This window comes from Ranitomeya variabilis, chromosome 4 (genome assembly GCF_051348905.1).
Source record: "Ranitomeya variabilis isolate aRanVar5 chromosome 4, aRanVar5.hap1, whole genome shotgun sequence".
Taxonomy (NCBI): domain Eukaryota; kingdom Metazoa; phylum Chordata; class Amphibia; order Anura; family Dendrobatidae; genus Ranitomeya; species Ranitomeya variabilis.
This window is the reverse complement of record NC_135235.1, coordinates 739,024,979-739,048,931: the sequence shown is the minus strand read 5'-3', so window position 1 is coordinate 739,048,931 and position 23,953 is coordinate 739,024,979. Positions and strand designations below refer to the sequence as shown.

General features: G+C 46.6%; 1 protein-coding gene across 3 annotated transcripts in view; it reads left to right on the top strand.

Annotated features, from left to right (window-relative positions):
* The window catches only part of LOC143767994 (uncharacterized), a 688,384-nt gene that overhangs the window by 518,166 nt on the left and 146,265 nt on the right, over nucleotides 1–23,953 (top strand). The gene's annotated exons all lie outside the window — the stretch shown is intronic.

Sequence of the window (23,953 nt, the reverse complement as noted above, 5' to 3'; positions counted from 1 at the left end):
AGAAGGACCCGGTACCGAGTACCCCGTGGCCCTGCGTTTGGGGGCGCTCCATTCACCCTTGGAGCCACTACTGAGTGTGGTCAAAAAAACTTTCTTTCTGCAGCCCAAAAGAGATGTGTACTTCTCACACGGTGACGACTGGAAGTAAAATGGATGCCAGGAAGTGAGATTATACATAAGGCTGCAGGACACTCCCACATGCTAGAAAAAGGTAAAAGGAGGAGCGAAGGAGTGACACAAAGCTTCTGGTCAGTAGGTGGCAGCAACAGACAAGCATAAAAGCAAGCTAATAATACAACAGTAAATTGAAAGATATGAAAAGGATATGAAGGGAACAGCATTTCCCCATCTGAAAGTCACTCTATGGACTTCACTACTAGAGTCTATAACAAAACAATCTGCCAAAGAAAAGCGTGTTAAAATGCAACATTAAATATAACTCAAGTCCATATCAAGAGGAAGGCTCAAAGGTTCAATACCGATACTGTTCATCCCGCAGGGATGCTCTCGACAGGCAACAACAGAACAAGTTCGTGGATGGGTCTTGTAAAAATCTTTGCCTCGCCTTTCCTGACGACCTTCAATTCCACCTTCCGAACATTACCATTCTGGCTAGGGAGTATCTTAGTAATTAGTCCCATAGGCCAGGGAGACCTTTCCGTGGGTTGGTCTTTCATGAGTACTAGGTCCCCTTCTTTGAGGTTCGGCTTGGAGTGTTGCCACTTCCTTCTCCCTTGAAGAATGATGATATACTCCTTTCTCCACCTGTTCCATATATAGTCTGCCAAGTATTGAACACGGTTTAAATGCTTCTGATAGGTATTTGCATGAGTAAACTCTCCGCTAGGCATTTCTGCATTGCCGGACTTTCGAGTAATGAGAATTGCAGGAATCAGTATGGTTGGGGCTTCTGGATCCATGGTTACCGGCATGAGGGGTCATGAATTATTGATGGCTGACACTTCAGCTAGAAGGGTGACTAGTGTCTCATGTGTGAGTCTTAAGGAGTTGACATCCATTAGCATGGAGTTCAAGATGTTGTGTGAAATCCTGATCATTCGTTCACGAGAGCCTTTCATGCGAGAACTATAGGGAAGGGGGTGAAGATCCAGGTGCAACCCTTTTCTGCCATCTCATCTTGGATGTGCTTGGTGTCAATGTTCAGTTCTCTACATGCTCTAACAAAGTTGCTTTCACGGTTATACCTCAGCTGTTACTCAGGTCCCCAGATGGCAAAAAATCTTCTCATTGCATTAATCACGCTGGAAGTGTCCATGGATTCTATCACCTCAATGTGAATGGCCCGTACACTCATGCAGGTGAACAGTACAGTCCAACATTTACGTGGTTGTGTAGTTAATCTGTCTGCAGGCAAGTCAGGAATTTGTTGGTATAGTTGTCTTCATCTCGTTTTTTGACAGTGAACGCAGTCATGCAATAGTTTTGCCACACGTTTCTTCATTCCAATAATCCAGAACCCTGCAGACTGTCACCTGCTCTCTTTGATTTGCCTGCCTTGATTTTGAGTCCTGGGTATCGAATCAGCAAAGCTGCAACATGGTGTTTGCTAGGAATGATGAGAGGATTTTGTTCTGCAACTCCAAGGCGGGCCTGCTTCAAACGACCACCAGCTCTCAGTAAGTCAGAACTGTCCATAACTGGGTTTAAATTGGCGAGAGGGTTTCTTATTGGAATCTGCTGTTTATTGTGTAAGCACTTCCATTCTGTGGTGAATTCTCCCTGCTGGAGGTGACATATTATGAGGGATTCACTGCGAAAGATGTCCTCAGCGAGAGGGGCCTGTGGCAGATATGCCAACCGTGACAATCCTTATCTTCAGGGTTATTACGATAACATTTGGTGGTATACACTAACCTTGCGATAGCCTTCTCCAGCTGGAGAAACATTCGAAACACTGACAACCAAGGCCGGAGGTTTTCTCTGTACCAGTGACCATGGTGTTCACTTCTGCATGGACGTCTTGGTCATTATCTGGATCTTGGATACTGAAGGCTTCATGTACATGTTCATGTGTTTGTTTCAGCAGAAACTTAGGATCTGTAAGTCAAGAAGAGCCAGAAAAGGAGCCTACAGGCATAGGCCTTGTGACGTGGTCTGCTGGGTTCAGTTCAGATGGTACATAATTCCTTTTTTAGGTTTTAGAGCATCTCCTGATCCTTTCAATGCGGTTACCGACATATACGTAAAATCGCCTTGTTTGGTTGTAGATGTAACCTAAAACCTAACTGTCTGTGCAATATTGAACTTCATCTATGTCGACATTCAGTTCTTGTTGTATGAAGTCGGCGATCTCCACTGCCAACACGGTCCCTCATATTTTGAGTCTGGGAATGGTGTGATTGGGCTTCGGGGCTTGTTTAGCCTTGCCAAAGACAAATCCAACATAGTTTTGCCTATTGGGTTCCGTCACTTTCAGGTAAGCAATCGCTGCTATTGCTTCTGTGGAAGCATCTGAGATGTGGTGGAGTTCCTTCTTTATATTACAGGCGAGTCATATTTAGACGTAGCATCTTGGGATGTGGATGTTGTTCAAGCTGCCCAAAGACTTTTTCCAGACTTACCATTTTTGCTCCTAGTCAGGAGTGAGTGGGTCATCCCAGTCCTTGATGGTTTCAGAGAATTATCTCAGCAGGGATTTGCCTTGTATGGTGATTGGTGCTATGAATCCCAGCGAGTCGAATAAGCTGTTCACTACAGAAAAGACACCATGTTTTGTGAATGTCTTGTCCGAGCAACTTACATGAAATCCGAAGGAGTCAGCTGCAATATCCCACCTGATGCCCAGGTTCTCTGCACGGGAGGACTATCTAACTTGTTGTTCAATGTACACTGAAGAGAATTAAATCTAGACAGAGCTTGTTCCTGATTAATTGGGAGTCTTACCCTGGTAGCTCGGAAGGGTAATGGAGAAACCCAGTGGTTGCTGTCATCTTGAGAGAACTCACAGTCCTTTATTTTGATGAATTCTTTGTCCTCCACTGACACTGACAGGGCTATTTTCTCGTTGTCCTTAGTTGTTTGAAAGACTGATCTTCCCAAGTTGTCGATACGTAGAGAAGCGATTCAAGGTGTCTGTGTGGGGTCTGGGTTGCACTCTATCATGCTAAAGCATGTCCATGTGGAATATGTGAAATTTGAATAGCAATACCGGCTTTGGAGTATTAGGAAAAAATGAGACGCTTAGCATACAATTTGGCCAAATATCTGCCCATCAACCATCATCAAGGTGGTCTCAGTCTGATGGGTCCCTGACCTGTGTGAATACCTCTATAAGGCTGATGTCTGAATTCACCCAGGAATTGCGATAGTTTTCCATAGCCTTTATTGTTGGTTTGACAGCGCGTCTTTGTCAAACGACTTGGTCTGCTGGAAGCGTGGGTTCTGCTTCTGGGTCTTCATAATGGACAGTATCGGGTTGTATTTGCTCTGTTTCAGCAGTGGAGAACTGTGCAAGGTCCTTTTTTATTTAAGGTGCACAGTCTCTTTAAGAAACTGAACTTTTGAATTGGGGGCTGGAAATCGCAGTGCAGCTTCTTTAAGACGCCCTGATCAGCTTCCCAAGGTGTTTTAGAGAATTGTGGGGTTTTGCAGTCCGACAATCTGCAGTGTTGTGGTATTATATACTGCAAGACTATAGAAGGGGTATGGACAGAGGGAAATCTCGGGCGCATAGACTGTTCCTTTACAATGCAGACAAAGGTGATTTAGGCCTGGCAGATGAGAGGGCCTCCCCATAGACTTAGCCAGGTGAGCGCTGTTGCCATCAGATTCCAGAGTGAGGTACTGGGTTCTTAAGGATTCTGAAGCCGGGTATTGGGCTTAAGGAAGTCTTTTAACTTTTCTGTCCCCACTTAAGGCAATTGAAGGTGTGTAGTATGGCGATGATGTGAGAAGTCCTACCTTCGTGTCCTTGAAGAGGGGCGACAGGACCAGGTCTCGCTCCTGGGTGGATGGATTCAAATGTGAGCACAGAGAGATGAATCAGTGGTAGTTTACGTGAACTATAACCCAAAGACATGAGGTGGTACGATAGAGATGGGACAAGTAGCTGTTACTGTGGTTGTCTTGTGGGTGTTCACCCTTGGATCCACTAATGAGTGGTCAAAAGACTTTGCTTTCTGCAGCCCAAAAGAGATTTGTACTTCTCACAGAATGACTGGAAGTAAAATGGATGCCAGGAAATGAGATCATACACAAGGCTACAGGACACTCCCACGTTCAAGGGAAAATGTAAGAGGAGGAACGACACAAAACTTCTGGTCAGTACGTGGCAGCAGCAGACAAGCATGAAAACAAACTAATAATACAACAGTAAATTGAAAGATATGAAAAGGATATGAAGGGAACAGCACAGTTTGTACAGCACTTTGTTATACAACTGAATCCTATGGGCTATCTATTGTTTTTGATACTCTATGATCATTCTATTAATCACTTATACCATCTTCATTTTTTACAGCGACATTGTGATAAAGACCCCAGTGGGGTCAAAACGTCCTTACTTTGTCAGATATTTCATAATCACAATTAATTTTGCTTGATCTCACAAAATAAAGAAATTTGTATCACCAAACACCTTTCAATGAATTCATCTAGGGGTGCGGTGATCATATTGCACCACAGGTGTGTCAAAGAATTATATACCACCGAGCAGTGAAGAAAAAATAATTACAATTTTACCATCAAAATTTAGTTTTAGCCCCAGATTTTACATTTTCACACAAGAAGTGGGTACAAATGGCACCACAATGTCTACTGAACGTGGCAATACCCCATATGTGGCTGTACAGTACTGCTTAGCTATACTGAGAGACATGGGAAGGACGAAGGGCTATTTGCCTCCTGGAGCACAGATTTTCCTAGAAGAGTTTGTGGACTCCATATACAGAGCTCCTAATAACTAAAAGAGCAGAATCCCCCCTCAAATAACCCCATTTTGTAAGTTATACCCCTTTGGAAATGTATCTACGGGGTAGTGATGATTTTGACTCCATGGGTATTTTCCAGAAACAAGCAGCAATGAATTTTGGCGAGTAAAAATTGCAAACTGCCATTGTAGTGACCAGTGCGTTGTAGTGACAAGTATGTTGCAGTCACCATTACGTTATGCCCACCCCGTGTTTCTGGAGACATGCACCCCTAAGTTAGGTGGGCCGTCATCGCTGCAGAAATGCCAAATATTGTTACGCTGCTGCCGCCTTATACTCACCTATCTTCGTCGTCTCGGCATGCCTCCTCTCCTGCGGTGTCCTCATCGCTGTGCTCGCTCCCAGCTTCTGTTGCTCGTCGAGTGCGCGCGCATGCCAGATTCAGCACTGTGCGCGCGCATCTCTAACCTTCCTGGCGGCGCTCCTTCTCTCCTCTCTTTCTTCCTGGAGGATCTTCACCCGGAAGTGCCTTACTGCATTGGTATGTAAGCGGCTTCCGTCCGACTCTCAGTGCCTGAAGATCACTTGTGTTATGCTTGTGCTCTTGGCCTCTCCTCTGTGCTCTTTTATTTCCGTCCCTGTGTTACCAGTCCTCCTGCCGTCCCTGTGTTACCAGTCCTGTACCGCCGCAGTCCTCCTGTCATCCCTGCGTTTCCAGTCCTGAATTTCCACAGTCCTCCTGCTGTCCCAGTGTTACCAGTCCGGTATCTTCACAGTCCTGTGTTTCACCCACTCCCATCAGTCTGGTTCCTCTTTTGTTTCCTCCGGGCCCACGTAACCTTTTTCCTGTTCTATATTGCTTCCCCAGCTTCCGTGGTGATAGTCCCTCACAGGCCTGCCCCTAACTCTCCCTGTATAGGGGGGGTCCACCTGGTCAGGTCGTCCGTGGGGGGATCATCATCACGGTCCAGTGGGTCCACTTTCCATCTTTTCCCTAGTTAATTCTCACAGTATCTTCAGGCCATGGACCTAGCTGGTGTCTCCGCTACTCAAAAAGAGTTGCTTTTTCTGCGTGAGAACCAGACAACAATCATGTCCTTCCTCAAAAATATGGAGTCTCGTCTCGCAGCTTTACAGTCTACCGACCCAAGTAACGCTTCACAGCTTGTGGCTCTGCAGCAGGAGCTTAGCCAACAGCGAGACACTCAGTCTCATATTTTGAATTTTATGGCCTTCGTCGATAATCGACTTCTCTCCCTTCAGGGTGCCGCCTCAGCTCCTGTCCAGGCCTCCGCTCCACAGCCCTCACCTCGTCTGGCCAGACCTACTCGCTATAGTGGAGATCCTAAATTTTGTCGAGGGTTCCTCAATCAGTGTCAGTTACACTTTGAGTTGTCCCCGCTGTTATACCCCACGGACCAAGCTAAAGTAGCTTTTGTGGTTTCCCATTTGGAGGGTGAGGCTTTGTCCTGGGTCAACCCCCTCTGGGAGCCAAGTGATCCAGTGGTTTCTCAACTTAATCTCTTTAGATACCTTTCGCAAGGTTTTTGATGAACCTGGTCATCTGGTATCTACTACTGAGTCTCTTTTTAACCTTCACCAGGGTACCCTTTCTGTGGCTCAGTACGCCATCCGTTTTCAAACACTGTCTTCCGATTTAGGGTGGAACAATGAAGCTTTGGTGGGAGCATTTTGGCGAGGTTTGTCTTCCCGAATTAAGGATGAGCTGGCGGGGCGTGATACTCCTACTACTTTGGATGACCTAATCTTCTTGGCGACTCGCATAGATTTGCGATTCCAGGAGCGCTCTCGGGAGGTTGTCAGAGAGAGGAGACTTCCTAGTTTGTCTTCTGCCGCTCGTGGTGCTACTTTCTCGCAAACTTCTACGGTAATCACCTCTTCTTCTCCTGAGCCCATGCAGGTAGATCACCTCAAGCCTGCCGAACAACGCCGTAAGGAGAGACTTGCGCAGGGATTATGATTCTATTGTGGCAGTGCCACTCATCTTCTACGTTCCTGCCCCCAGAAGCCAGGAAACGCCTCCTCCTAGGACAGGTAAGAGAGGTCTTCCTAGGTAGCTATGTTTCCTCTCCACCTTTGATTGTGTCTGTGATTTTACATTTGGGGTCTAATCGCTTCTCTCTAGAGGCTTACGTAGATTCTGGTGCGGCTGAGAATTTCGTCCAACTCGAGGTTGTGAAAAGACTTGGGATTCCTGTCAGATCCTTGGAGGTTCCTAGGCAAATAGCTTCTGTCGATGGTCAGCCTTTGCAGGAGTCCGTTTCTTCAGTCACCGAGGAGGTTGAGATTCAAATTGGAGCTCTTCATCGTGAGAAATTGGCTTTCTACGTTCTGCCGTCTTTATCCCATCCGTTTCTTTTCGGACTACCCTGGTTAAGAAATCATGAACCTACCCTAAACTGGTGAACTGGAGACTTCTTAAGCTGGGGACAGTCTTGTGTGAATAGATGCCTACTTTCCATCAAGCCTACTTGTTCCTCTCCATCTGTTCCTGGACTAGAGAATCTGCCCTCGGTTTATTCTTCGTTTTCGGACGTCTTCAACAAGAAAGAAGCCTAGGTTTTACCGCTGCATCATCCTTACGATTGTCCGATTGATCTTGTTCCTGGTTCTACTCCCAGAGGTCGTATATATCTCCTGTCTCCCTCCGAGTCTCAAGCCATGTCCGAGTATGTCCAAGAGAACTTGGCCAGAGGTTTTATCCGAAAATCTTCATCTCCTGCAGGGGCTGGTTTTTTTTTTTTGTTAAGAAGAAGGATGGTTCCCTTCGACCCTGCATAGATTATCGTGGCCTCAATGGTATCACGATTAAAAATAAGTATCCTCTTCCTCTCATTCCGGAACTCTTTGACCGTCTACGGGGAGCACGCATCTTCACTAAACTGGATCTCAGAGGAGCTTACAATTTGATCCGTATTCGCTCGGGTGACGAATGGAAGACTGCGTTTAACACCCGTGACGGTCATTATGAGTATTTGGTGATGCCCTTCGGTTTATGTAACGCTTCTGCAGTCTTTCAAGAGTTGGTGAATGATGTTTTTCGGGACCTACTTTACACCTGTGTTGTGGTATATTTGGACGATATACTTGTGTTTTCTCCGGATCTACTTTCTCATCGAAGAGATGTCTGTCAAGTTCTTCTTCGTTTGAGAGAGAATCAGCTTTATGCAAAACTAGAAAAATGTGCCTTTGAACAGTCGTTACTGCCGTTCTTGGGTTTCATCATCTCCGATTCTGGTCTACGTATGGATCCAGGCAAGGTTGCTTCCATTCTTAATTGGCCTCGTCCACTTGGAGTAAAGGCAATCCAGCGTTTTCTAGGATTCGCAAATTATTATCGGCAGTTTATTCCTCACTTCTCTTCCTTGTCGGCCCCCATCTCTTCTCTGACAAAAAAGGTGCCAATCCCCATCATTGGCCAGCAGAGGCCGAAGAGGCTTTCCTGTCTCTCAAGGAAGCTTTCGCTTCAGCTCCTGTACTCCATCGCCCTGAAGCAAATAAACCCTTCTTCCTAGAGGTTGATGCCTCCGCAATCGGAGCTGGAGCTGTGCTTTCTCAGAGGTCCACTTCTGGTCGTCTTGTGCCTTGTGGCTTCTTCTCCAAGAGCTTCTCGTCTTCTGAAAAAAATTATTCCAGTGGTGATAAAGAACTTTTAGCCATCAAATTGGCACTGGAGGAATGGAGGTATCTACTGGAGGGAGCACTTCATCCTTTTGTAATCTATACGGACCATAAGAATCTGGCATACATCCGTTCAGCGCATCGACTAAATCCTCGACAAGCCAGGTGGGCTTTATTTTTCGCCCGATTTGACTTTGAACTCAGCTTTCTGCCTGGTGAAAAAAACTTCAAGGCCGACGCCTTGTCCAGATCTTTCTCGCTGATGGACACTGAGGAGCAGACCACGCACATCATTGATCCAACCAGGGTCATCACGGTAGCTCCAGTCTCCCTGACCTCTTTACCTCCGGGTAAGACCTTTGTTTCTGAGAAAGACAAGAGACGTGTTTTACTTTGGGGACATGCCTCCAAGCTGGCGGGCCATGTTGGTTTCAAGAAAACCACCTACAATCTCATATCCCGCCACTACTGGTGGTCAACTCTTTTGAAGGATGTCCGAAGTTTTGTCGAGTCTTATCCATCTTGTGCCAAGAACAAGGTTCCAAGACAGTTGCCTTCAGGTCTTCTGCATCCTCTTCCTGTGCTTTCTGCTCCGTGGCAACATATTGCAGTAGATTTTATTTCTGATTTGCCTCGTTCTTCTGGTTGCACCGTCATCCTTGTGGTAGTAGACCGTTTCTCTAAGATGGCTCATTTCATTCCTCTCTCTGGTTTGCCATCAGCCCCTGTGTTGGCGAAGATTTTTGTTCAACATATTTTTCGCCTTCATGGTCTACCACAGCATATCGTTTCTGACCGTGGAGTCCAATTCACCGCTCGATTCTGGAGGTCTCTCTGTAAGTCGATGAACATCTCACTTGACTTTTCTTTGGCCTATCATCCTCAGTCCAACGGCCAAGTGGAGCGTACTAACCAAACTCTGGTAACTTATCTCCGGCACTTCTCCAACGCTCATCATAATGATTGGTCCGACTTACTACCATGGGCTGAGTTTTCTTATAATAATCATACCAGTGAAGCCTCTGCCAAGTCTCCATTTTTTTGTCGTTTATGAACAAAACCCTGGACTTCCTCTACCGGTCCCTCCTGTCTCGTCTGTGCCAGCGTCGGAGCTTCTGTCTAGGGAATTCTCCAGGATCTGGCAGGAGACCAAGTCTGCTCTCGAACTAGCTCAGCTTAGGATGAAGAAACATATGGATAAAAGACGTCTTGATTCTCCTAAATTTCATCCAGGGGATAAGGTCTGGCTTTCATCTAAATTTATTTGCCTTAAAAATCCCTTCGCACAAACTGGGTCCTCGCTTTATTGGTCCTTTCGAGGTCTTGGCACGTATTAACAATGTTTCTTACAAACTTAAGCTTCCAGCCTCTCTTCGTATTCCCAATTCTTTTCATATTTCCCTCCTTAAACCTGTAGTTTTTAATCAGTTTCATGCCTCAACCTTGTCTTCATCTTCTCCTGTTTCTGCGGATAATATCTTTGAGATAAAGGATATTTTGGCCATGAAAAAGCTTAGGGGTAAAACTTTGTTTTTGGTAGACTGGAAGGGTTCTGGCCCTGAGGAGAGATCCTGGGAGCTTCGGGAAAACATTCAGGCTCCTCGTATTTTAGCTAGATTTCTTTCCAGCCTTAAGGGTAAGGGGGGTTTTAAGGACGGGGGTACTGTTACGCCTCTGCCGCCTTATACTCACCTGTCTTCGGCGTCTCCGCACGCCTCCTCTCCTATGGCGTCCTCATCGCTGTGCTCGCTCCCAGCTTCTGTTGCTCGTCGGGTGCGTGCGCACGCCAGATTCAGCACTGCGCACGCGCATCTCTAACCTTCCTGGCGGCGCTCCTTCTCTCCTCTCTTTCTTCCTGGAGGATCTTCACCCAGAAGTGCCTTGCTGCATTGGTATGTAAGTGGAGCGCCCCAAGACACAGGGCCGCGGAGTACTCGGTACCGGGTCTCTCTGCTTGCGGTTCTGGCGATGTCACGGTGGCTAGACCCCGGTCCGTGACCCTGCTAAGGGGTGTCCAATTAAAGGTGATGGGTGGTGGTGCAAGGCACGATGAATAACGAAGACACAGGGTTACAGTCTCTTTACCTCTTTACTGAAGACTTTTGGATCCACAATCCAGAGCACTGCTAACAGGGCTGGCTGATACCGGCCGGTCCGAAGGCACATCCAGAGTTCCCTTTGCAGGTGGAAATCAGTGCCTACCTACTAGCGCCTGTGTGTTGTAGTACCTCCCTGCTGAGCACCACGGGATAGTCCTCACAACTATTGTCTCTGTTTCTGATGTTCTTTCTCTCTGTCCCCCAGATGATATGGCTAGGATGCACCCGTATGACGGGTAGGCCTGGAGTTATTCTGGGACCCTAGAGACGCCCCTCTCCCACACTTGCCTCCGTTGTCTGCTTAGATGATTTAGGTGAGACAGCCAACCTAAAGTTAACTGTCCTGCCGCTGTTTGAAGTAATGCTTAGAGCCTAATACTTCCTCGGTGTTACGGCCAGCGGCGTTACGCCTCAGAAGGATGTTGCCGCGATCTTAGGGGCACGACTCCTCCTGCTACTATCTCCTTGTGCTGTGATCTCACTTTTCCACAATATTCTTCGCTTCGTGTCCTTTCTTAGGAGTCTGCCGCTGTGTCACTCAGGCACGGCTCAGTAACGATCTGTCCTTTTCACTGAGTCGCTGTCAGGATCCCACCCCTGACAGGTCCTCTCCCGAACTCTCCCGGGCTGCTTTCTCCCTAACTTCAACCCCCAGTTTTACCAGAGTGTGAGGAGTGGCCTAATAGATAGAACCGCTCCCCCTGGTGGCCGGAGTGTGAAGTGTAGTGTGTGTCTGTGATACCTGATCAGGTGAACTCCTTTAGCGCAATCAGACGTACCATCACTCCCCTTAGCGACGGAGCGACAGTACTGCAATGACCAGGACTCTGGGGCGCTGCACTCCCCCCCCTGTTAAATCCAGTACTCCCGGACTGGGAAAAGAAGAACAACAATACATGTTAACAAATAACATACAGAACTTTGAAATGCTGTACACAAGTAAATATAACAGTGCTTCCCTTTATGGGAGGTGAGGACACTTGAACGTTGCGACAGTTTTGGTCATGCACAGTTCATGACTCCCAGTTCAGTGAGTGCAAACTTAGAACAGCAGGGATCCCGGGTAAACAAAGGGATCCCTTTTGAAAATTTTTGAGCAATTCACTGTCCATTACTCCATTGTCCAGTTATCATTAATACTTCCAAATTTTGTAGCGAAGTGGAGTTTGATTCTGGGTACTGCGTGTAGATCTCCGCAGTACAGGGGTTGTTATCGACCTAACAGGGCTCGCTGCGCTCGCTACCACTTGTGTAGTGCACTGTCTTCTAGCTACACTTCTAGTGAGTCTGGGTAGCACTGGCAGGCTGGAGCTCTCAGGACTGCTGCTACTAATGGTGGGCATGGCAGATTCACCGATAGCAGAGGAAGGACTTGCCGGTTCAACTGTGGGCATGGCATCCTCTGGTGGGGCCGGCTGTGATTGCGGTTCCGGATGATCTGGCACCCCATCTAGTTCTGGCGGTTTCATTTGACGAAACGTCAGGACAGGTACCACGATGGCCTGATTTATTTGAGTCCAAGACTGGGGGAAATCGCCAAGAACAGTGTGTATCATCTTCTCCTCTTCTTCAGGTGGAGAGGTTCTTGGATCTGTTCCCCTCTCTCTCAACGTATCAGGGCATATTTTAAGGTGGTCTCTGGATATTGCCGTTGAGGTTTCCCCTCCATCTTTGCTGATGAGACAGACCTTCGTGTTGTCGAAATCGGATGGCAGGATGGTATACGGTTCCGCTTCCCATTGGTCATCAAGCTTGTGTAGTCTCCTCTTCCGTTTGAGTACTTGTTCACCGGGTGACAAGGGAATCGCAGGAGCATGCTGGTTGTAGTCCCTTTCTTGTTTTTGTCTGGCTTGGGCGAGACTTTTCTCCACAAATTCCTGTATTTTGCGGTACCTTTGCTGCCTTTCTGTATCCCAATCCGTATCTGTCGAGGTATCTTCGGGGGTCAAGACCCCCATGTCCGAATCAACAGGTAACTTGCTAGATCTTCCTCGCATCAGGTACGCTGGAGTGCAATTGGTGGAATTCACTGGGATGTGGTTATACATATCTACCAAGTCCGGCAACTTTGTGGGCCACAAGTTCCGTTCCTCCACGGGTAAGGTTTTCAGTAAGTCGATCACCACCTGATTCATCTTCTCACACATCCCGTTGGTTTGTGGATGGTATGGTGTGGTTCTGATCTTCTTACACCCGTACAGATTGCAGAACTCCTGGAACACCTCCGCTTCAAATGCTGGTCCCTGATCAGTCAGTACCTTCTCTGGGTACCCATGGGGCCTACAGAAATACTGCTGGAAGGTTTTGGCAGCCATCCTAGCTGTTAGATCTTTGACAGGCACAACTACTAGGAATCTGGAGTAGTGATCCACGATGGTGAGAGCGTAGATATAGCCTGACCTGCTAGGTGTTAGCTTCACGTGATCTAGCGCGACCAGTTCGAGCGGCCGTTTGGTGATGATGGGCTGCAAGGGGGCCCGTTGGCTGTCTCGGTCCTTCCTGCGTAGACTACATTGACCACACTCTCGACACCACTTCTCGATGGCTTTCTTCATGCCAATCCAGTAGAACCTCCCACGGAGTAGCCTCTCCAGCTACCTCCAACCAAAGTGTCCTGCCCCATCGTGATACGCTCCCAGAACCATTGGCACATCTTGTCTTGGGACCACGATCTGCCATACCAATTCATGAGTGCGTGCGTCGATGCTTCTCTGGCACAGCTTACCATCGTGAATAAACAGTTTGCCTCTCCCTTTCCACAGCTGCTGGGTCTCTTGTGGATCATCCGGGCCGGGATGCGAACCTGCCTGCGTCAGGAGCTCTTTCACCCGACGGACCGCGGGGTCACCATCCTGGGTCTCTGCCCACCCGTGATGGGGCAGGGGATTCAGCATGGCGCCCTGTTTATTCCTGCGCCTGTTCTCCACTTGATGGGAACACTGGGTGGTCTTGGGGCGATGGAAGGCGGGCAGCTCTACCTCTTCAAGTGCCTCCGGGTCTTCCCCCATTTCTTGCAAGTTGGGCATCCGAGACAATGCATCGGCATTCGCATTCTTGTGTCCTGCCCGGGAGTTGATGGTGAAGTCGTAATTGGACAGCCGGGCCATCCACCGCTGCTCCAAGGCACCGAGTTTTGCTGTGTCCAAGTGCGTGAGCGGATTATTATCCGCGAAGACGGTACATTTTGTTGAGGCCAGGTAGTGCTTGAACCTCTCCGTCACTGCCCAAACAACGGCAAGGAATTCCAGCTTGAAGGAACTGTAGTTGTCAGGGTTCCTTTCAGTGGGGCAAAGTTTCCTGCTGGCGTAAGCGATTACCTTCTACTTGCCTTTCTGGACCTGGGACAGCACAGCTCCCAACCCCACGTTGCTGGCGTCTGTGTACAGCACAAACGGTTGATCATATTCGGGGTAGGCCAGTACCTCTTCTCCCGTCAGCGCCAACTTTAAGCAGGTGAATGATTCTTCCAGTCCATCGTTCCAATCAAAGGGGGTATTCTTACTCTTGGTTTTCTTGGACTGGCCCACCAGCAGGTCTTGCAATGGCGCGGCCTTCTTGGTGAAGTCCTTGATAAACCTCCTGCCCATTTTTGTCTTGTAAACTGAGGTGTCTGTTCACATGGGGTGCATTTGGATCGCGCTGGGCAGGCCCGCCTGATCTAATAGAAGGGTGTCACTACTAGTCTTGCCTGGATGCTGTGCATCTCCATAGTTTGAACAGCGCCACATACAAGTCTTTTATGTGCAGCAATGTGCCAAGTGGCCACCCCCTCCATTAGTTTGGTTGGTTGTGAGTGGCTGCCTCATCGGTTATGCTGCACCTCTGTTTTTTCCATCATAACCACATGGGTCCACTGCACCCTGATAGTGCATTTGTTTGGAGGCATAGGCAGGTAAGTATCTCTGCCTTGTTTTGCTGTGTATTTTAGGAGGATCTCCGAATCCTCTTTTTGTGCTCTTGCTATTTAGATTTAGGACTCATGAGCGTGGGGACCCTTGACGCGGGTCATGAGCTTCTTTATTTTGGCCAAAATATCAACTAATACCTCACATAAAAAATGTTTTATGTGTTTTTGCACTTTTTTCCAGGGTGCAGTTGGGCCCATTTTTGTCTTGTCCGCGGCGGGCCAGGACTTCACTTCTCTCAAAGCCGCTCCAAAGAGTTGGCCTGTTATCATGTGAACTTTCTGAGGCGCTGTCAAGGGATAAAACTCAAGCAGGCTGCAGATCCCTTCTTTAAAGTCAGTCAGCGTATGTGATTCTCCAGAGTATCGCGGGAGCCAGGCCGCTCCAGGTAGGTACGGCATGGAGAAGGGCATGATGGCTGTTGTAGCCGCGGCAGCATCCGGCTGGCTGACAGGGGCGGCAAGCCCTGCGGAACGAGGCGGTGATACCAGGCCCGCGGCTGCGTCTACTGCGGGGGCCGGAGGTGCCCCTGAGTCTGCGGCTGCGACCGCCGCTTCCGCTCTTTCTGGCGCAGACATGGTCGTTCCTCCCCCTTGCTAACCTGTTGGAAGTCGGGGTTCCTCTTCCGGGATCGGCACTTCACCGCGTCTTCTCGCTTCACGCTCTTTTTGGGCAGCTCCGCCCATGAAGCTATGACTCCTCCCCTCATGCTCCACACGGCGCGGCCATGGCGGAACTTTTGGCGGCAAGTGGCAATACACAGTCTTTGCAATAAAGCACAGTTCAAGCACAATTCAAAGGCACACATGACCTGACTCTTCAGGCTTAGGTAGATCCTGTTTGTGACGCCAAGTTTGGAGCGCCCCCAGACACAGGGCCGCGGAGTACTGGGTCTCTCTGCTTGCGGTTCCGGCGATGTCACGGTGGCTAGACCCCGGTCTGTGACCCTGCTAAGGGGCGTCCAATTAAAAGTGATGGGTGGTGGTGCAAGGCGCGATGAATAACGAAGACACAGGGTTACAGTCTCTTTACCTCTTTACTGAAGGCTTTGGGATCCGCAATCCAGAGCACTGCTAACAGGGCTGGCTGAGACCGGCCGGTACGAAGGCACATCCAGAGTTCCCTTTGCAGGTGGAAATCTGCCTACCTACTAGCGCCTGTGTGTTGTAGTACCTCCTTGCTGAGCACCACGGGATAGTCCTCACAACTATTGTCTGTTTCTGATGTTCTTTCTCTCCGTCCCCCAGATGATATGGCTAGGACGCACCCGTATGACGGGTAGGCCTGGAGTTGTTCTGGGACCCTAGAGACGCCCCTCTCCCACACTTGCCTCCGTTGTCTGCTTAGATGATTTAGGTGAGACAGCCAACCTAAAGTTAACTGTCCTGCCGCTGTTTGAAGTAATGCTTAGAGCCTAATACTTCCTCGGTGTTCTGGCCACCGGCGTTACGCCTCAGAAGAATGTTGCCGCGATCTTAGGGGCACAACTCCTCCTGGTACTATCTCCTTGTGCTGTGATCTCACTTCTCCACAATATGCTTCGCTTCGTGTCCTTTCTTAGGAGTTTGCCGCTGTCACTCAGGCACGGCTCCGTAACGATCTGTCCTTTTCACTGAGTCGCTGTCAGGATCCCACCCCTGACAGGTCCTCTCCCGAACTCTCCCGGGCTGCTTTCTCCCTAACTTCCTATCCAACCCCCAGTTTTACCAGAGTGTGAGGAGTGGCCTAATAGATAGAACCGCTCCCCGTGGTGGCCAGAGTGTGAAGTTTAGTGTGTGTCTGTGATACCTGATCAGGTGAACTCCTTTAGCGCAATCAGATGTACCATCGCTCCCCTTAGCGGCGGAGCGACAGTACTGCAACGACCAGGACTCTGGGGCGCTGCATAAGCGGCTTCCGTCCATCTCTCAGTGCCTGAAGATTACTTGTGTTATGCTTGTGCTCTTGGCCTCTCCTCTGTGCTCTTTTGTTTCCGTCCCTGTGTTACCAGTCCTCCTGCCGTCCCTGTGTTACCAGTCCTGTACCGCTTCAGTCCTCCTGTCGTCCCTGTTTCCAGTCCTGAATTGCAACAGTCCTCCTTCTGTCCCAGTGTTACTAGTCCGGTATCTTCACAGTCCTGTGTTTCACCCGCTCCCGTCAGTCTTGTTCCTCTTTTGTTTCCTCCGGTCCCACGTAACCTTTTTCCTGTTCTATATTGCTTCCCCAGCTTCCGTAGTGATAGTCCCTCACGGGCCTGCCCCTAACTCTCCCTGTATAGGGGGTGGTCTGTTGTGAATTTACCTTTTGGCCCCCTCTAGTGGCTACTAGTGATTTGACTCTGGGTATGTCATTCATCCCTTGTATGCTCACCTGGGTCGTTAGGTCAGGGGTGTTGCTATATAAGCTCCCTGGACCTTCAGTTCAATGCCTGGCAACGTTGATATCAGAGCTAATCTTTAGTGCTCTTGTCTACTGATCCTGGTTCCTGTTTGAATTAAGCTAAGTCCGCTTTCTTGCTTTTTGCTATTTGTTTTTGTTTGCATTTTTGTCCAGCTTGTGTATAATCTGTATCCTGACCTTGCTGGAAGCTCTAGGGTGGCTGGTGTTCTCCCCCCGGGCCGTTAGACGGTTCGGGGGTTCTTGAATCTCCAGCGTGGATTTTTGATAGGGTTTTTGTTGACCATATAAGTTATCTTACTACATTCTGCTATTAGTAAATGGGCCTCTCTTTGCTAAACCTAGTTCATCTCTGTGTTTGTCATTTCCTCTTACCTCACCGTTATTATTTGTGGGGGGCTTGTATCCTACTTTTGGGGTCCTTTCTCTGGAGGCAAGAGAGGTCTTTGTTTTCCTCTTCTAGGGGTAGTTAGCTCTCCGGCTGGCGCGAGACATCTAGCGACCAACGTAGGCATGTTCCCCGGCTACTTCTAGTGTTGGCGTTAGGAGTAGATATATGGTCAACCCAGTTACCACTGCCCTATGAGCTGGATTTTCGTACTTCGCAGACTGGCTGATATCTCTGAGACCCTCGCCATTGGGGTCATAACAGTGGTCCACCTGGTCAGCTCCTCCGTGGGGGGATCATCATCACGGTCCAGTGGGTCCACTTTCCTTCTTTTCCCTAGTTAATTCTCACAAATATGTGGATTCTATACTGTACGTGGTTTAGGTACACTGTGGGGCGCAGAATGGAGAGGGGCATTTGGAGCACAGAATTTGCTGAATTTATTTTGGCAGGTGAGGAGCCATTTAGCTTTTCCAGAGCCTTTGTGCTACCAGTTACGTGAAAGCCCCCTATATTTCCGTTAACAGATGACAGACCTGAGTGGGGACTTGCTTTTTTTGTGGATTGAGTTGAAGCTTTTATTGGGAACATTTTACATAACGTCCAGGATCACATTTATCCGGCGCTCTATGCTGAGCACTTACTTTGGGGTTTCTATCTAAATCTCTGGGTGATGTGAATCAGATTAAACCCCTGAGTGATCCATTCACTATAGTGAGGCAGCAGAGTTGCTCTCGACTCCGTCTGAGCGCTGTTCAACAGTGTTCTTCTTTTCAGAAGTGCACAAAACTGTGGCCGAAGGCACTTTTTGCAATCCTAAAAAGACAGACACCGCTGGATCACAGGTGAGATGGCGTCCATAGTGCCTCCATCTGCCTCATTATAGGGAATCTTTCACTAGAGGTTCCATCTGAATCACGTATTTCAGAGATTTACACGGAAACCCCCCTGTAAGTGCTCAGTGCGGAGCGCAGGATAAATGTGAGCCTTACTGCGATCATTGGGAGGCAGAATGAAAACATCAACATGGGTGAAGAATTGATTTTATTTATTTTTTACGCCGTACCTCGTGCGATATAAGTGATTGGGCGACTTTATTCTTTGGGTTGGTGTGATTACAGTGATACCAAATTTATATCTGGTTTTCATGATTGGCTGCTGTCACTCACTAAACAATGTTTTTATTGCAATTGTTTTTATATCACCATATTTTGAGAGCTATAATTTTTCCATAGTTTGGCTAACAGAGTCATGTCAGGTCTTGTTTTTTGTTAGACGAGTTGTTGTTTTTATTGGCACCATTTTCAGGCACATGACATTTTTTGATCGCTTTCTGTTCTGCGTTTGGGATGCAGAATGACCAAAAACCAGCAATTCAGGATTTTTTTCTTTTCGGAGGGTTATGCCGTTCCTTGTATAGTAAAATTGATAAGGCAGCTTTATTCATTGGGTCAGTACGTTTACAGCGATACCTCATTTATATCTTATTTTTATGTTTTGGCGCTTTTATACAACAAAAACTACTTAATAGAAAAAAAAATTATTTTTGCATTGCTTTATTCTGAGAGCTATAACTTTTTTATTTTTCTGCTGATGGAGATGTATGGTGGCTTGTTTTTGAGGGACCAGGTGACGCTTTGAGCGGTACCATGATAATTTATATCTGTCTTTTTGATCTCATTTTATTCCATGTTTTGTGGTATGATGATAAAGCATTGTTTTTAGCCTTGTTTTTTTTCTTATTTTTTGGAGTTTATTAGAAAGGTTAACTAATGGGACAGTTTTATAGGTCTGGTCATTGATACCAAATATGTGTACTTTTAGTGTTTGCATTTTTTTTCCATACAAATATTTATTTATGGACATAATTTCTTTTGTTTTTTTTTATTATTTTTGATTTTTTTTAAATAAATATTTTTACAATTATTTGAATATATTTTTTTTAACTCTTTTTTACTTTGTCCCACTATGGGACTATCATTTTTTTGCAGGCCGATCGCTTCTACAGCATGGGGATGCAGCAGCATTCTCATACTATGTAAACTGTCAGATCTGCACTGCCAGAGAAAGTTGCGCTTATAATGCACTGCGCATGATCTGCAAGTTTCCGATCGCTGGTGACCCGGATGCTGTCATCCCAAAATCCGGTCACCATGGTAACGATCGACTCCCCGCGTCACACTGCAGGGTCTCTGATCCAAAGGCAGAGGGGCTGTCAGCCCTGTACCGGCTCCCGGACTCCTGTAATTGTGTTTGATCACAGAACTTCAGGGGTTAAAGTGCTGGGAGCAGTGCATGATGGCTCTTGGCAGTTATTGCCAGATGTCAGCTGTCAGAATCATCGTGCGCGCGGGTGATCCTGCTGACGTTATAATCTGTCCCTGGTCAAATAGGCCTAGGACACATTGATGGATACGTCCGGTGTCAGAAAGGGGTTAAAAAAAGTACTCCTTTGCCTCTTCCAAATGCCCGAGATCTAAATTTAAGACACCTCAGCTCTACACTATTATAAATAGTTATCTTTGAATGTCTAATATTTCATCTTGAAACTCATCTGACAGAAAATATTGGCCATTACAATAGTTTAGATTGCCATGAGCCACCGAGCCCCATACTCTAATTACCCCAGAATAGTTTCACCACTTGTTACTCATTCTTTGATGATTAAGACTGTTGAGTTTGATCATTTCAGTAGTTGTGTTTTCTGTAATCGCAGTTTTTCACTACAGTAAATAGTGTCCAAAATAGAGATTGTCTTGCTAATCGCCCTTTAACCTTTCTACGTGGATCTGGACTTACACAGAGACCCCTATTCTTGGACCATGGTGTTACCTGCTGTTCTGTGGTGTAAGATGGCAAGAGGAATAATCCAGTAGTTGGGTCAGAACCAGGAGGGCAGAGAAAATACAAAATCAGAAGACACAAGCGTAGTCATTAAATGGCCAGGGAAACAACAGGAAAGAAGCAGGGAGCTGAGCACAGAGGACTGAACTAGAGGAGAGCAAGACTGTATCTGGCAGTTTTCGGCAATATGCTTCAAGCTTTAGTAGGGTGTGGTGCTTTCCAGTTGGCAGAATAAGGGCGCAGAGTACAGCCAGCGTCACACTAGGCGTATGAAAATACGGTCCTTCTTTACGGCCGTAATATCCAGAAATGTTCCAAAAATAGTGATCCGTATGTCATCCGTAGGCAGGGTGTGGCAGCATATTTTGCGCATGTCATCCTCCGTATGTAATCCATATGGCATCCGTACTGCGATATTTTCTCGCAGGCTTGCAAAACGGACATACAATGGATCCATGGGCTCAAATAATCGTTAAAACATATATAGAGTCTGTATATATATATATATATATATATATATATATATATATATATATATATATATTCAAAAAAAGGAGGCGCAGCACAAAAGAATTGAAAAAAGTGGACTTTAATGCCTAAACGGCGTGGCAACGTTTCGGATGTGTTATCCGAACATCCGAAACGTTGCCACGCCGTTCAAGCATTTAAGTCCACTTTTTTCAATTCTTTTGTGCTGCGCCTCCTTTTTTTAAATTTTTCATTGGTGACCATTGTATTACTGGTTGGAAGAGCTCTGCATGTTTTCTAAGGTAGTACTTGATGCTGTTCCAATTTTTTATATATATATATATATATATATATATATATATATATATACTGTATTTATATTTAATTCAGCGCTAGATAGCAGAAAAGCCGGTAATTCAATTGCCGGCTTTTCCTGTCTCTTTCCCAATCCCGACATATGAGGCATGGTTTACATACAGTAAACCATCTGATATCCCTTCTTTTATTACATATTTCTCTTTACTAATGTAAGAAGTGTCTTGGTGTCAAATTTGGTGGCTCTAGCTATTAAAGGGTTAAATCGCGGAAAAATCTGGCGTGGGTTCCCGCGCAATTTTCTCCGCCAGAGTGGGAAAGCCAGTGACTGAGGGCAGATATTATAGCCTAGAGAGGGACCATGGTTATTGCCCCCCCCCTGGCTTAAAACATCTGCCCCCAGCCACCCCAGAAAAGGCACATCTGTAAAGATGCGCCTATTCTGGCACTTAGCCTCTATCTTCCCACCCCTGTGTAGAGGTGGGATATGGGGTAATGAAGGGTTAATGTTACCTTGCTATTGTATGGTGGCATTAAGCCAGGTTAATAATGGAGAGGCGTCAATTATGACATCTATCCATTATTAATCCAATAGTACGAAATGGTTAATAAAACGCACACACAATATTAAAAAGTGTTTTAATGAAATAAAGACACATGGTGTTTTAATATTTAATTATACTCTTAATCCACCTGAAGACCCTTGTCACCTGAAATAAAGTTAAAAAAAACAAACAACAATATTCCATACCTTCCGTCGTTCAGTCTTGTCCCACGCTGTAAATCCATCTGAAGGGGTTAAATCATTTTACACCCAGGAGCTCTGCTAATGCAGCTGTGCTCCAGTCTGTAAAACTTGGTGAATGAATGGAATGCAGTGGAATGTACTGTAGTTACCTCGAGTCGCGGTGATGCGCCCTCTGCTGGATGAACTCATATGAACTCAAGCCTGGCAACTTTTCAGAATATTTTCCCAGTGTGTGTATATATATACAGTATATATATATACCTATTCTATGTGTACACATTTATTCTACCTATTCTCTTCTGTCAGTGTGATTTTACTGTACACCGCACTGAATTGCTGGCTTTTCTAAAGAACACCGCTGCGTATTTCTCGCAAGTCACACGCATGGTCCGTGTGTAATCCGTAATTTTCTCGCCCCCATAGACTTTCATTGGCAGATTTTTTGCGCAATACAGTGACAAACGCAGCATGCTGCGATTTTCTGCGGCCATACAAGACCGTATAATACGGATACGTAAAATACGGCAGATAGGAGCTGGGCAATAGAGAATCATTGTACCGTATGCAATCCGTATTTTCTGCGCCTCTCATACGTCCGTAAAACTCGCTAGTGTGATGCGGGCCTACTTCATCTGGACAGTACACACCCTTACTGCCAGACTGGATGGAACTACTGGTCCAGTAAACTAATCTTAGTGGCTGGACAGAGCCTGCGCCACCCAAAGCTTCTGATTCTGATGTCTTCTCTATCATCATTGCTGCCTGCAGAATGAATAAGGCGGTATTTGGTGACAGAAGCAGACATTGCAGCAGAAAATCCCAGATGAGATAGGACATTCCATTTGCAGAAGCCCTAATATGACAAAAAAGCAATAAAACAGTCCAGTAGAAATCCCCATAAAGTGACTCGATTTTGGAAATTATAACCCTCAGTGAATTATTCTATAGACGTAGTGACTATCTTGACTCCACTGGCACTTTCCGGAAATTAGCACTTGCCATTTTATTCCCCAACACATAGTGCCCAGATTGTGCTCCAGGAGACACACACACACCATAAATTAACCCCTTCATGACCCTGGGTATTTTCGTTTTCGTTTTTCGTTCCCCTCCTTCCAAAGAGCCATAACTTTTTTATTTTTTTCCGTCAATATGGCCATGTGAGGGCTTATTTTTTGCGGGACGAGTTGTACTTTTGAATGACATCATTGGTTTTACCATGACATGTACTAGAAAACGGGGAAAAAAAATTCCAAGTGCGGTGAAATTGCAAAAAAAAGTGCAATCCCACACTTGTTTTTTGTTTGGCTTTTTTGCTAGGTTCAATAAATGCTAAAACTGACCTGCCATTGTGATTCTCCAGATCATTACGAGTTTATAGACACCAAACATGTCTAGATTATTTTTTTATCTAAGTGGTGAAAAAAAATTCCAAACTTTGCTAAAAAAAAAAAAAAGTGCTATTTTCCGATACCCGTAGCGTCTCCATTTTTCGTGTTCTGAGGTCGGGTGAGGGCTTATTTTTTGCGTGCCGAGCTGACATTTTTATTGATACCATTTTGGTGCAGATATGTTGTTTTGGTCGCCCATTATTGCATTTTACTGCAATGTTGCGGCGAACAAAAAAAGTAATTCTGGCTTTTCTAATTCTTTTTTTTTATTGATAGATCGGGCGATTCTGAACGCGGTGATACCAAATATGTGTAGGTTTGATTTTTTTATTGTTTCATTCTAAATGGGGGGGAAAGGGGGGTGATTTAAACTTTTATATTTTTTTTCATATTTTCGTAAACATTTTTTTTACTTTTGCCATGCTTCAATAGCCTCCATGGGAGGCTAGAAGCTGGCACAAGTCGATCGCCTCTGCTGCATAGAGGTGATGCGCAGATCACTGCTATGCAGCAGAATTACAGGATTGCTATGAGCGCCGATCACAGGGTGATCCGGCATCAACAACCATAGAGGTCTCAAGGAGACCTCTGGATGTCAGGCCGATGCATTGTTGACCCCTGATCACGTGACGGGGGGCAGCGTTTAGCGCATTTCCGGCCGGATGGCCGGAAGCAGTAGTTACAGAGGCATTTAACTACTTAATAGCGGTGGGTGGGTCGCGATTCCACCCGTCGATATTGCAGGCACATGTCAGCTGTACAAAACAGCTGACATGTCCCGGATTTGATGCAGACTCACCGCCGGAGCCCGCATCAAAGCAGGGGATCTGACCTCGGACGTACTATCCCATCTGAGGTCAGAAAGGGGTTAAGTGGGTTCTCACTAAA